At 43.7% G+C, this 14,716-nt stretch overlaps 1 protein-coding gene across 2 annotated transcripts in view; it reads right to left on the reverse strand.

The window, feature by feature from the left end:
- Positions 1–14,716, reverse strand: part of RLF (RLF zinc finger) — a 71,236-nt gene that overhangs the window by 23,928 nt on the left and 32,592 nt on the right. The window contains exons 1-2 of one of the 2 annotated variants that reach the window (XM_072136649.1): positions 1,576–1,656; positions 780–928 (exon numbers count right to left, since the gene is read on the reverse strand). The exons of the other annotated variant lie outside the window; for it this stretch is intronic. The gene's annotated coding sequence lies outside the window, so the exon portion shown is untranslated. Of the gene's footprint in view, positions 1–779; positions 929–1,575; positions 1,657–14,716 lie in introns of those variants that run through there. 2 annotated transcript variants of the gene reach the window in all.

Genomic DNA, 14,716 nt, shown 5'->3' on the forward strand with positions numbered 1-14,716 from the left:
CAAGAAAATGACGAAATTGCTGAAAAGTTTGGAATTTTTTCCAGCTTCCCAGTACACAGCATGGAATATTAGATACTGTCATTAGGAAGTAGAATTTGTTACACAGAAAACAAGCCCTCATATAGTTCTATATACATACAAAATACTTGGAAAATGGCCTTAAAGAGGATGTTTCAATCATGCTGCAACCTAGAAATACGCTGTAAACACCTTCAGAGGACAAACATTTTACAGAAGAAGGTACTGTTAGTGGGCTTTGGGGGATAAGTGTGGTGACATGTTCGCTTTAAGTGATTAAGAAGTGCGTACAGATCACTTACATGTATACAACTACAACACTATGGCATGAAGAAAGTGCTCCAGAAGCCACTTGGTAAATATTGTGTGAACAGTCTATATAAACATGCACCACTGACATGTAGGCAGTAAGAGTTGATGCACCACCAGGGAAACTCACTAGATATAGAGAATTTAGTAAGCTCAGAAATGCAATGACATCTCTGATAATATGAAATGTGTGTAATCAGGAAGGTCATTTTTACATGATGACAGGTTCCAATAGGCTCTGCCATGTTGATTTCAAATACTCCTTTGTGATGCATCTGAATAATTCCACTGGTTTTTAATAGTTTCTTTAACATTACCGGGCTCCCTGCCAGCTGTGAGTGGTGAGTCCTGGAGGGAGTATCAAATGGCGCAAGTCATCTTATCCTCGATTTCTCCTCCTTCATACGCACTCATTGCCCTCTCCCTCAGAATGTCCCCTGCTACCTCCTCACCAGAAGCTCTGGGTGTTGGCTGTATATTATACCGCCTCCAACAACTGCAATCGGAGGTGTTAACCCGTGGGCACGCAATCACGCTGGACTGTGGTGTGTAAGGTGCATTTCAAGCAATTCAGATCAAAGCACCGCTTGTTCAAGCCAACCTGTTAAAAAATAAAAAAAAAGTTTTTGTAATAAAAAGAATTAAATAAAGTAAAAGTCCCATGAACACATATTTGGTATTGCAGCGTCCGTAACAATCTGTACAATAACTCAGAAACATTATTGGACCTGCTTGGTGAATGCCATAAAAACGAAAAACTTGTTCCTTCATATCTGCTCTATTGCTGTTTACTGTACATCTCTCATGTCCCCACACACAGTCCACCTCTTCCCCCTTTAGCTGCTCAGTTTAATAAGTAATCTATTATGTATAAGCTTTCCCTGCACATCAACCTTCTTCACTCTAGGCTTTTACAGGTCTATAGTAAGGTCAGTGAAAAGAGGGTGAGATCAGCAAAGTAATTTTGCAGCATGTAGGAAGTATTGCTTTCTATTCATTTTCATATTTCATATTCTACCACCATACAGAACCATTACCAATATATTTACATAAAAGGTCAATATAATTTCACCAAGATGAAATATTATTGTCCTACTGTTACTAACACCATGATAAAGATTAATAGTACAGCTGTACAAGAACCAGATATTGACACCAAACCTTAACCATAACCACTACCATTACCACCACATAACCCCACTAAACCATGACTGCTACCATTACTACTGTATTATGACTGAATATTACCGTCTGAAGTATGGGATCCCTTGAAGTGTAGTGACGATTCTTCTACATCAGACAGAGAACATCATAACTCCTCCAACTTATTCCTGCAGAATTCGCCTCCAATATCTTTGGTTTTTGCAGCACATCTCTACACTGCACCCCAAAAGATAAGACAGTTTATTAAAGTGTAGTGGCGCTTGGATATATTTACATAGCATCTCCTTATTAAAATACATACAGTGCCTCTGTACCCCTGTTATATAACGCTGTCCTCATTCATTTATATACAAACCCCTTCTGCTATACAGAAACCCTTTATATGCAGTGCCCCATCATCAATTTATATATGGTGCCCCCTTCTATACAGCATTCCCCTCCTGTGCAGTGCCCCCCTTTATCCAGTGTCCCCCTATCATACAGAAGCCCCTCCTTGTCCCCTCTATACAATGCCCAGCTTCTATACAGTCCCCTCCTAGACAGTGCTTCCACCTCCCCTCCCCAAGCAGTAAATGATAAAATAAAAAAGTTTACTTATCAGTCACTATACTATAACTTTTCTATTCATCAATCAAAATAGCAGTATCAGGTCCTATTTTGGGATTAAAAAACATAGGGGGTCATTTACTAAGGGCCTGAATCGCTTTTTTACGGCGGGTTACCCGAATGTTTCCGATTTGCGCCGATTTTCCCTGAATTGCCCCAGGGTTTTGGCGCACGCGATCGGACTGTGGAGCATCGGCACCAGCAAATTGGGGGGCTTGGCCGAACGAAAACCCGACGGATTCGGATAAACCGAAAAAAAAAAGTGTTGTTGGACACTCGCTTACCTTCACCCAGCAACTCATGGTGAACTCCGGCAGACCTCGGCAGACTTCAGTGCAGCAGCGACACCTGGTGGACGTCGGAGGAACTGCCTTAGTGAATCGCTGGAAGACCTGAATCCACCGCAGAGAACGCGCCGCTGGATCGCAAATGGACCGGGTAAGTAAATCTGCCCCATTATGTTTGAAATTGTCAATTCGACTTTTTAAATATCCTTAATTTTCTACCATAAGTACAGGATCTAAGCTCATACAACATGTAGTTGTAATCATAATGCTGGAAGCAACCTAGCAGCATTAATGGTAACTCCAAAGATGTATCTGATATGTGCTTGGCTACTGAGGTGCAATGTTGTGAGGACACACCCGATACGTTATGTGGGTGTGGAGGGGCATGAAGGGCCAGCTGCCGGAGTGCCCCATGCCTACATACTTTCTAAAAACCTCTGAACATTTACAGCTTCTTCTAAACCTACGCCTGCACGGTCAGCACATACATGGAAGAACAGGAAACTGAGGCTACAATTTGCACAAGCTCATCGAAATTGGACAGTAGAAGATTGGAAAAATGTTGCCTGGTCTGATGAGTCTCGATTTCTGCTGCGACATTCAGATGGTAGGGTCAGAATTTGGCGTCAACAACATGAAAGCATGGATCCATCCTGCCTTGTATCAACGGTTCAGGCTGGTGGTGGTGGTGTCATGGTGTGGGGAATATTTTCTTGGCACTCTTTGGGCCCCTTGGTACCAATTGAGCATCGTTGCAACGCCACAGCCTGAGTATTGTTGCTGACCATGTCCATCCCTTTATGACCACAATGTACCCAACATCTGATGGCTACTTTCAGCAGGATAATGCGCCATGTCATAAAGCTGGAATCATCTCAGACTGGTTTCTTGAACATGACAATGAGTTCACTGTACTCAAATGGCCTCCACAGTCACCAGATCTCAATCCAATAGAGCATCTTTGGGATGTGGTGGAACGGGAGATTCGCATCATGGATGTGCAGCCGACAAATCTGCGGCAACTGTGTGATGCCATCATGTCAATATGGACCAAAATCTCTGAGGAATGCTTCCAGCACCTTGTTGAATCTATGCCACGAAGAATTGAAGCAGTTCTGAAGGCAAAAGGGGGTCCAACCCGTTACTAGTATGGTGTACCTAATAAAGTGTCCGGTGTGTGTTTTTTTTTTAAACTCTTTGTCATTTTGAGTGTGCAAAATGTAACCACTCCCTGGTAGAAAGTCTATAAGGAGAGCAGTCCCTGTCCTTAGTGTCTGCAGTAACAGAGCTTGAAGAAGACTGACCGTTTACCCGAGCAACCAGAAGAAGCAGCTAAGTCTGTGAACAGGGTACCAGCCTTCTGAGAAAGAGATGGACAGCCTTTTAATGTCAGATTTTTTATTTTTGTTTTTAGACCCAGAAACAATACACAATTTTGAGTACTTCTTATATCTCTAATGAGATTATTAGGTCATTGTTAGAGTCCTTCCAAGAGCTGGATGGATCTGCTGACTCTCGATCAGATTCAGAAATCATATCCGCAGGTTTAAACCTTTTGGGTGGAGGTTCAGTACAGAGAATTGGCTCAGCCAAAGGAGCTAGAAGTTCTTTCCTAAAAGCTGCCTTTCATTCAACCAGAATGGAACACTCTAGCCAAGTAATTGGAACATAGTTCTTTACAGTAGGACTACAGAAGCTTAGTTGACCACATGCAACATTTCTTTTATTCATTTTACAGCCATTCTCTTTCCCTTCCTTTTTTTTCTTCTCTATATCTTTTGGTTTGGAATTGTCCTTCTAAGACAAATAGAAAAACCTAAACTATTGTAAACCAAGCAACACATTGAGAGGAAGGTACCCAGGTGGTACTGACAATAATTAACACAAGGGGTGAAGAACCAACATCATCCGCCATGATGGGGGAGGTGGCAACCCACCAGCCAAACAGACAGCAAACAAGAAGGCCTACAATCAATGGTGGTACAGCAGTGCAGTATAGTAGTAGGCGGTTTAAAAACTTACCACACCGCTGACGTCACTTCCGGGTGCCACGCAAGACTACTGGCCACGTTCCCATTCAGCTGGAAGTCATTAAGAGTCAGCCATGTCACACCTGTGCGTCTGGAAGGCCCCTGTACAGGGGAATAGGACATGAAGACACTAGTGAGATACTGCTGATAAAGGGACCTTTATTCTTTTTTTTTTTGTAACTTGCTGTCCCTGTCAAAGGGAAAGCTGCATCCTCCAAGTGGGTCATCATGGGGGATGTGATGGAAATTACATTTTCCTATTTCTTTGAGTACAGTTTATTTGCAGTCATTTTTGTTGCCCTCAACAACACCCTGCAACCCTTTGCAGGGCAGAATTAGCATTAGGTTGGTATATATTCTAGAATCAAGCGTCTATAAATCACTTATACTTCCCCACCTAATTGTATCCCTTAGAGCAGTGATGGCGAACCTTTTAGAGACCGAGTGCCCAAACTCCAAACCAAAGTCCATGTAATCATCGCAAAGTGCCAACACGTCTATTTAGCCCCAAATCACATCATACCACTCTATAAGGGACATATAAAATACTGCTACATGATGACCATTACCAGTAAAACAAGATAAATACCACCATACTCATAATAAACAGTCCAACATCACTAATTATATCACAAAGCAGGAGCAAATACAGCAGAGAACACTACCCCCACCCAGTGAGGGACGCTACCCCCACCCAGTGAGGGACGCTACACCCACCCAGTGAGGGACGCTACCCCCACCCAGTGAGGGACGCTACCCCCACCCAGAGAGGGACGCTACCCCCACCCAGAGAGGGACGCTACCCCCACCCAGAGAGGGACGCTACCCCCCACCCAGTGAGGGACGCTACCCCCCACCCAGTGAGGGACGCTACCCCCCACCCAGTGAGGGACGCTACCCCCACCCAGTGAGGGACGCTACCCCCACCCAGTGAGGGACGCTACCCCCACCCAGTGAGGGACGCTACCCCCACCCAGAGAGGGACGCTACCCCCACCCAGAGAGGGACGCTACCCCCACCCAGAGAGGGACGCTACCCCCACCCAGAGAGGGACGCTACCCCCACCCAGAGAGGGACGCTACCCCCACCCAGAGAGGGACGCTACCCCCACCCAGAGAGGGACGCTACCCCCACACAGTGAGGGACGCTACCCCCACCCAGTGCGGGACGCTACCCCCACCCAGTGAGGGACGCTACCCCCACCCAGTGAGGGACGCTACCCCCACCCAGTGAGGCACACTACCCCCACCCAGTGAGGTACACTACCCCCATCCAGTGAGGGACACTACCCCCATCCAGTGAGGGACACTACCCCCATCCAGTGGCAATATGAAGGATTGTTGAATTCGGCAGGGGGTGTGTAGGGTAAAGTGTATGTTGTAGGGTGGGTGCACTGAACAGCAAATCTACATGCAATCAGGCAGGTGAATTTACCATCAAATCACCACATATGACACATGTCTGCGGCCACACACATACGTATATAAATATATATACTGCCCTTGGTCTGGAGCTCTGGGCACCTGTGCCATGCTGTCAGTGAGGGCAGTATAGTGCACCCCCAGGGTCACTGACAGCATGGCACAGTGACAGGAGAACTGGACCAGGGGCAGAATATACACTCACCGGCTACTTTATTAGGTACACCATGCTAGTAACGGGTTGGACCCCCTTTTGCCTTCAGAACTGCCTCAATTATTCGTGGCATAGATTCAACAAGGTGCTGGAAGCATTCCTCAGAGATTTTGGTCCATATTGACATGATGGCATCCCACAGTTGCAGCAGATTTGTCGGCTGCACATCCATGATGCGAATCTCCCGTTCCACCACATCCCAAAGATGCTCTATTGGATTGAGATCTGGTGACTGTGGAGGCCATTTGAGTACAGTGAACTCATTGTCATGTTCAAGAAACCAGTCTGAGATGATTTCAGCTTTATGACATGGCGCATTATCCTGCTGAAAGTAGCCATCAGATGTTGGGTACATTGTGGTCATAAAGGGATGGACATGGTCAGCAACAATACTCAGGTAGGCTGTGGCGTTGCAACAATGCTCAATTGGTACCAAGGGGCCCAAAGAGTGCCAAGAAAATATTCCCCACACCATGACACCACCACCACCAGCCTGAACCGTTGATACAAGGCAGGATGGATCCATGCTTTCATGTTGTTGACGCCAAATTCTGACCCTACCATCCGAATGTCGCAGCAGAAATCGAGACTCATCAGACCAGGCAACATTTTTCCAATCTTCTACTGTCCAATTTCGATGAGCTTGTGCAAATTGTAGCCTCAGTTACCTGTTCTTAGCTGAAAGGAGTGGCACCCGGTGTGGTCTTCTGCTGCTGTAGCCCATCTGCCTCAAAGTTCGACGTACTGTACGTTCAGAGATGCTCTTCTGCCTACCTTGGTTATAACGGGTGGCGATTTGAGTCACTGTTGCCTTTCTATCAGCTCAAACCAGTCTGCCCATTCTCCTCTGACCTCTGGCATCAACAAGGCATTTCCGGCCACAGAACTGCCGCTCACTGGATGTTTTTTCTTTTTGGACCATTCTCTGTAAACTCTAGAGATGGTTGTGCGTGAAAAGCCCAGTAGATCAGCAGTTTCTGAAATACTCAGACCAGCCCTTCTGGTACCAACAACCATGCCACGTTCAAAGGCACTCAAATCACCTTTCTTCCCCATACTGATGCTCGGTTTGAACTGCAGTAGATTGTCTTGACCATGTCTACATGCCTAAATGCACTGAGTTGCCGCCATGTGATTGGCTGATTAGAAATTAAGTGTTAACGAGCAGTTGGACAGGTGTACCTAATAAAGTGGCCGGTGAGTGTATGTGGCCACAGACATGGGCAGTTTGGAACACTAAACAATAAGCACCTATAGTTGTTCAGTGTCCCAAAGCTGCCTGACTGCTGCTTGTGTAATACACACAGAGCAGCTCCTGCCCTCCTGCTGCACTCCTCTGTACTCACTGTGCACAGGCTGCTCTGGCAGTTTTCTCTCACTCTCCTCCTGTTCCTGGGCTGAAGGGGAAGGGGGAGGTAGTGGAGGGGCGGGCACTGACCTGCTGCTGTGTCTCTAGGCAGCACTAATGAGCACAGAGCAGGTCAGACGCAGCCTTCAGTGAAAGAGATCACTGGAGCTCTCGGCGATCGGCAGCTTTTCCTGCCTGCCGGGAGTTCTAATGATTTATATATAGACAGCAGGGGAGATGGCCCGCGTGCCCACAGAGAGGGCTTGACGTGCCCTCTCTGGCACGCGTGCCATAGGTTCGCCACCACTGCCTTAGAGCATAACTGTAAAGTTATAATGATTTTACCAAATTCTCATATTTGATTCCCCCCCTTAAAAACAAATAGAACAATGCCCATATTGTGCTGCTTACCCTTTTCTGAAGGTGAAGTGGGCAGAAACTAATGTAAAAAATAGAGTGTGAATAGAGTAATAAGGGGCACTATTGACTGTCTTTTATTATAGGCGCTGTGTTTAATGCAAGGGTTGTATGCATACGACGATGGGACGCTGTGAAGCCGTGGTGTTCTAACTTATTTAGCCAGTCTTTTAGTAGTATCCATGCAAGAAAAGAGAAAAAAAAAAGTTGGCCCTCACCACAAAAAAAAAAAAATCTTTATTCAGTCTTTTCTAATCAGATTAGCTGGTGTTAGATGATTACAACTCACCTCCCTGTCCCGTCCACAGGTGCACTGATATTTCATTATAACTTGCAATGGCTGCATTTAGGAGAAATTTTACATTATAAAATATGCAAATGAACAAAACATGCTCTGCAGAGCACCGCTATACTCCGCCGTAATAGAATTTATTCATGCCTCGGCTATACTCAGTCCGCCTACATAGTGCCGGTGACGTCAGCGGCTCGCTCTCTCTCTGCAAATTTTGCACATCGCATCGCTGGCAATGTTGTTCTTGCGTATGCACACGTTTTGCAGAGAGACCTAGTGACGTCATCAGCTCTCTGTACACTATGTACCTGTTACTGTTGTGATCCGTGCCAGTAGTTCACCTGTTAAGAGTTTGTGATCAAACCCAACTTACTATCCCATGGGCGTCGCCATCTGTTATGGCCTATCGCCGGCCCCCAATGGCAATCGGTTGCCATTGCAGCCTACAGTCACATTGAAACTTGTAGGCTTGCCATGTGTAATGATCTCTAATAGCCAGCAGATGGCAGGCTATTAGGTATAAGCAGTAAAACTCTAATATACTTGCAATACGTGTGTCGTCTAGGACTGATAACGGATCTCGTACAGATCCAAAACAGGTCTCTTTTTTTTTTCCTTTAAAAATTTTTTATTTCTTCTTTTAATTCACATATATAAATCTCCAATACATATTCTTATAACATACATAACATAACATACGTCACATACGTAATATATTTTCCCATCTCTATCTTACACAAAAACAGAGTACATATTGGGAATTACACATCCTAGCCTTAGCCAAGAGATGTTACATTTCATGTACATATATCTAGAGATTATACGCCATACTATACTTATCTCGCCAAAGAGAGCCTGGTTATGGAAAATTTGTCCCATATATTTAATCCCTTTATTAGTCCAAAAGGGGAATTCACGCATAAAGTAGTCCTTTTTCCATCTTATATTACCCCATATAGGAGTATCTTCATAGACCCCCTTACTATGGAAAATTTCACTAATACCATTATATGTACAAACATACTTGCCCACTGAGGGCAATTCTTTTTTGTATACATTACTTACTCCCATCTCAAAAATCTCCCTACATTTATAATTCTTCCAAACCTGCTCTTCAGATCCTAAGTAGGTCTCCCAACTTTCCATTCCTTCCCCATTTACCATTTTATCAATCTGTGAAGCCAAAAAATATAATTTTAGGTCCGGGATGGCCAACCCCCCTTCCTGAGTACTCCTTTTCATTGTCTCCAGTTTAATTGTGGGTTTCTTTCCCCTCCAGACCAAATCCGATAGGATACCATCAATTGTCTTAAATATTCCTAGTTCTATCCATATCGTATATAGTATCTTAGGTAATAGGATCATTTTTAATAATGCTATCCTAGAAGCCATACCCAACAATAGTCCCTTCCATGCTTGCACCTTATTCCTAATAAACCTTATCATTGGGAGGATATTCAATTCCATATATTCATTTATATTGCTTGATACATTTACCCCTAGATATCTAAAATGTTCCCCCTTTCCTATAGTTTTTAAAGGGAGTAAAGGCAGCTTCCTACCTTGATCTAACTGCATTATAACGGATTTCCCCCAATTAATCTTAATTCCCGAAACTTGCCCATATTGTTGAAATACCCCCAATACCTTCTCGACAGCATCAATACTGCCGAGATATAGAAGAATGTCGTCTGCAAACAAGGATATCTTTTCAACCTTATCTCCATATTGAAATCCCATTATATCATTGGAGTTCCTAACAGTACACGCAAGGGGCTCAATCATCAGATTAAATAAAAGAGGTGACAGAGGACACCCCTGCCTAGTGCCCTTTCTAACTGGGAAGGGTTCTGAAACGGAACCATTTATTAGAAGTCTAGCCGTAGGATCGGAGTAGAGTAGTTTTATCCACCTGATATAATTTGGTCCTATTCCTACCATTTCCAATACTTCCCACATATACTCCCATTCTATGTCAAAAGCTCTAGCCGCATCCAACGATAGAACCAACCTCTCTCCAACATTATCCGGACTCTTCTGTATATTTGAGAATAACCTTCTAAGATTCTCAGCCGTACCCCTCCCAGTCATAAAACCTGCCTGATCCTTATGGACAAGATCCCCTAGTACTTTTCTCAATCGAATGGCCAATACATTGGCCAACAATTTGGCGTCTGCTGACATGAGGGAGATAGGTCTATAGGCCTCTACAAGGGAGTTATCTTTCCCCTCTTTGGCGATCAAAATTATTAATGCTTCTTTCATAGTCCCCAATAGTTCCCCTTTTTCATAGGCTTCCCTAAATGAATCAAATAAATCCTTTACTAGGGCCTCTTCGAAGGTTTGAAGTACCTCTACCGGAATAGCATCTATCCCTGAGGCTTTCCCCCGTTTTGATGCGACCAGGGCCTCCCTCACTTCTTCCAGCTCCAGGGGCCTATCCAACCAAATAGCATCCTGTCTTCTCAATTTACTCAAGTCCCCCTTCAATAGAAATTCTCTACATCGCTCCCTGTGATATGGGATAGATGAGGAATATAGATTCTTAAAGTGCTCAAAGAAGGTGTCCTTCACTTGCTCCGTCCCTACTGCCCATGTTCCATCCTCTTTTTTAATTGGAGATATATTTTTTGTCCTTCTGATTTTTAACAATATTGGCTAACTTTTTACCCCCCATTGATAAATCTACATCAAGATAATATTGCAATAAGCTCTGCTCCTGATCTGCTTTATAAAAAATAAATTCTTCATAGTTCTCCAAGCTATTCTGCCAAATGTCCCAGTTAGTTTTAGTAGGTGCCACGCATACCATCGACTTTTATTGCCCTTGTTAATTCCTGCTCTTTATCTTTCCTCTTTCGTTTAAATAGAGAAACCTGTTTAGACAGTAAATCCCTTATAAAACCCTTACACACCTCCCAAACTACTCTCTGTGGGGCTGTACCTCTATTTTTATCCAAAAATTCCCTAAATTTCCCTCTCTAACCCCTCCTTATTACCTATCAATCTTAACCAACCCGCATTTGGTTATTACAAACTTTTCCTCCTTATTAATACCCAATGTAACGTGGACAGGTGAGTGATCTGAAATTCTCCTAGTATCATATGTCACATCTATCAAGGACTCTAATGTGTGCTTATTCCCTAAACAATAATCAATACGTGAGAATCTAAAATGTGTTTTTGAAAAGCAAGAAAACGCTTTACCATCTGGATACTTTGCCCTCCATAAATCAATCCATCCCAATTCTTCAAGTAACAGCTTAAATTTATTGTTCCTACGTTTACTACCTATGGCTAATCCATCACCTTCTATTTGCTTAAAGTCGAGTACATTATTCAGATCCCCCACAATTATCAAAACCGCATCCCCTTTATCTAACAAAAAATCAAATAGAGTGTAAAGTACTTCAGAATTAAATGGCGGTGGAATGTAAATTGCGGCCAAAACCATTTTCTTGCCATAAATGATACAACAAACAAAAATAAATCTTCCCTCGCTATCTATTTTAGTTAAGTGTATTTCCAACGGTAAATTTTTATGGAATAAGATAGAGACACCCCTGGAATATGAAGAGTGGTATGAGTGTAAGCTAACCCCAATCCAACCTTTAGAAAGCACCTGTACCTTATCTTTAACCAGATGCGTCTCTTGCAGACAAACAATAGCGGGCAAATAATTTCTAATAACATTAAGCACTGCTAACCTCTTCAATTTCTTTGAAAGCCCTCTAATATTCCATGACAGAATGTTTAATACTTCCTTAGTCATAGAATAGTTTTAGGACAAGATGTTAACATCAAGTAGAAATATTGTGAACAGAGGACATTGGGAAATACAATACAAAAATATCTGAGAGAGAGAGCATTGAGGGGTTGCAGGGAGAGGTACGCGGGAGAGGAAGGAAACAACAACAACAAAACAACAAAGAAAAAAAAACAAAAACAAAAAAAAAACACAAGTATCCACCCTTAGGTAGATCCTAAACTAAAGCATGGCACTTTAGCATCCCCCTCCCGAAGTTAACACTATTCAACATCATTTAACATGGCTTTTGATCCATCCTAGCACTTCCTCAGGCGATTCACAAATATAAGATTCTCCCTCATAAAGTATTTTCATTTTAGCGGGGTAAATAAGGGAGTATTTGATACCCTTCTCTAGCAGTTGTTTTTTAACATCTTTTTTTTTTTTAAACTTCTTTATTGTAAAACACAATAAAATCAAATAAACAAAAACATCAGACTTTCAATCAAATCATGCTTACAATGTTATATGATATTACATACCTTACTTTGTCTGAGGTTCAATATAACAATAAAATCATAATAAACAACAAGTATACCATTGTCCAGTTGAGTCGTCTTGTTCTGCGTTATCTGGGTGTTCTTTATATTCGAGTGAAAGTATTATGTTTGTGGTTGGGTGCACCTTGATTCCGCTCCTTTCAAATTGGTTGAGTATGTTTAAATTTACATATGTTCACAGCGCCTGTGCCCTGGTCCCCTCCATCCCCCCCCCCCCTCCCCATACGGTTGGGATCCAACTCTTGGCTACCTTTTACAAATCTCTCATGGCCATTCTGAGTCTAGGCGGCGAGTAATTGGTTCTAGGCGTGTCACACCAGTCCCCCCAGATGTGACTAAACTTGTCTGGTTTTTGTCTGTGCTTGTAAATTATTTTCTCATACGGAAGGATTTGGTTCACCTGTAGCTTCCACATACTTAGGGTAGGGGTATTGGGGGAGTACCACCTTAGTGCTATGCATTTCCGGGCCATAAACAATGTTTCTTGTAAGAATATTATTTGGTAATGAGTCCAATCTACATCAGGAATTAGGCCCAATAAGCATGTCTCAAGGGAATGTGTTAGTGGTACCGGTAGGATGGTCGATAGGAAATCTGTTACTTCCTTCCAAAATTTTTGGATTGGAGCACAGCTCCAGCTCATGTGCCAGAAATCTGCATTGAGATCTCCGCACCTGGGGCACGCCGTGGTTGGTACTCGACCCATATGTCTCAGTCGCACAGGCGTCAGGTATGCTTGATGTGTGAAGTATAGTTGGATGAGTCTATTATTTATTGAAGGGGAGACTTTGAGGTGTGATGAGAGAATATCTGAAATTGATTCATCCTCTAGTGAGGGAATACGTGATTTCCATTTATTTATGGCGGTGATTGGAGATTTAAGAGTCTTTTCCCGGATTAGGTGGGTGTAGAGTGCTGAAACCAACCCTCTGGGTCCCTGTGTCCTGAAGATTCCAATTAAAGGATAGGAGGATATGGGTGGGCGGGGTGTCAGGAACTGAGCATCCAATGCGTGCCTGAGCTGCAGATACTTGTAGAAAAAGCTTCTGTCTAGCTCGTATTTAGTTTGTAATTCTTGATAGGAGCAGAGGATGTTTGTTGTGTAAATATCTCCTAATGTTGCTATGCCTTTCTGTTCCCAGTGTATCTGACCCTCCAGTACGTGCAGTTGGGAGAGTGTAGGGTTATGCCACAGTGGAGTCTCAGCTATTATATCTGAAAAGCCTGCTATTTGCTTGGCTGCCTCCCAGACCTGTCTAGCTATCTTATGCAGGGGTAGTAAAGACATGTTTAAGTCCCGGGGTGGTTCAAGAACCGGCCATAGGGATTTGAGATTCAAGTGGTGTTGCAGGTGGTGTTCTGGGTTAGGTAGGGTCTGCCCTCCCATCCAGCTGTTTAAGTATCTAAGCTGCCCCGCCAGGTAGTAATTGTAGAAATCGGGGAGTGCCATCCCAGCTTCATCTTTTGGTCGCTGTAGCGTTTGGAGACTAAGTTTGGCTCTAGAGGTGGCCCATATAAAAACCCCTGTCAGTGAGTGTAATTCTTTAAAGAATTTTTTGGGTAGTGGAACTGCCGCATGTTGTATAATATATAGGCACTTTGGGAGAATTATAAGTTTGACCAAATTAATTCTTCCCGCTACTGAGAGCGGAAGTGTTTTCCAAACCCTGTATTTCTCCCTTATATAGGAGAGTAGAGGACCTGTGATGTGATTACGCGTGTCCTGATATGTTTTGGTAATCATTATACCTAAGTATTTAAATTCTGTCACTACTACCAGTCCCTCCACTATTGCTGGGCCCTCCCAGTTCTGAGTGCCCAGTGGCATGAATACCGATTTTGTCCAATTCACCTGTAATCCTGAATAAGTGCCAAAGTCATTGATGAGTGTTATGGCGTGTGGAAGGGATGTGGTGAAGTTGGATATGAACAGGATCATGTCGTCGGCGTACAGGCCCACTCTATCCTCCCTCTGTCCCAGCACGATTCCTGTATATATGGGGTCCTGGCGGAGTTGGGCAGCCAACACCTCAATGGTAAGGGCAAACAATAGTGGGGACAGTGGGCATCCCTGGCGTGTGCCTCGGTGGAGAGTAAAAGTTGGGGATAATTCTCCGTTGACCAGTAGTCTGCTGTTGGGGTTTGAATACAGTATACCTATCCATTTACAGAATCGGGGCCCGAAACCGAATTTCACTAGACATCGGCTGAGAAAGGGCCATTCCACCGAGTCGAATGCCTTTGCTGTGTCTAGGGACGCCAGTGCCCAGTCCCTTCCCCTTGTCTGTCCGATTTGGGCAAT

The sequence above is a fragment of the Engystomops pustulosus genome, chromosome 2 (assembly GCF_040894005.1).
Source record: "Engystomops pustulosus chromosome 2, aEngPut4.maternal, whole genome shotgun sequence".
Classification (NCBI taxonomy): domain Eukaryota; kingdom Metazoa; phylum Chordata; class Amphibia; order Anura; family Leptodactylidae; genus Engystomops; species Engystomops pustulosus.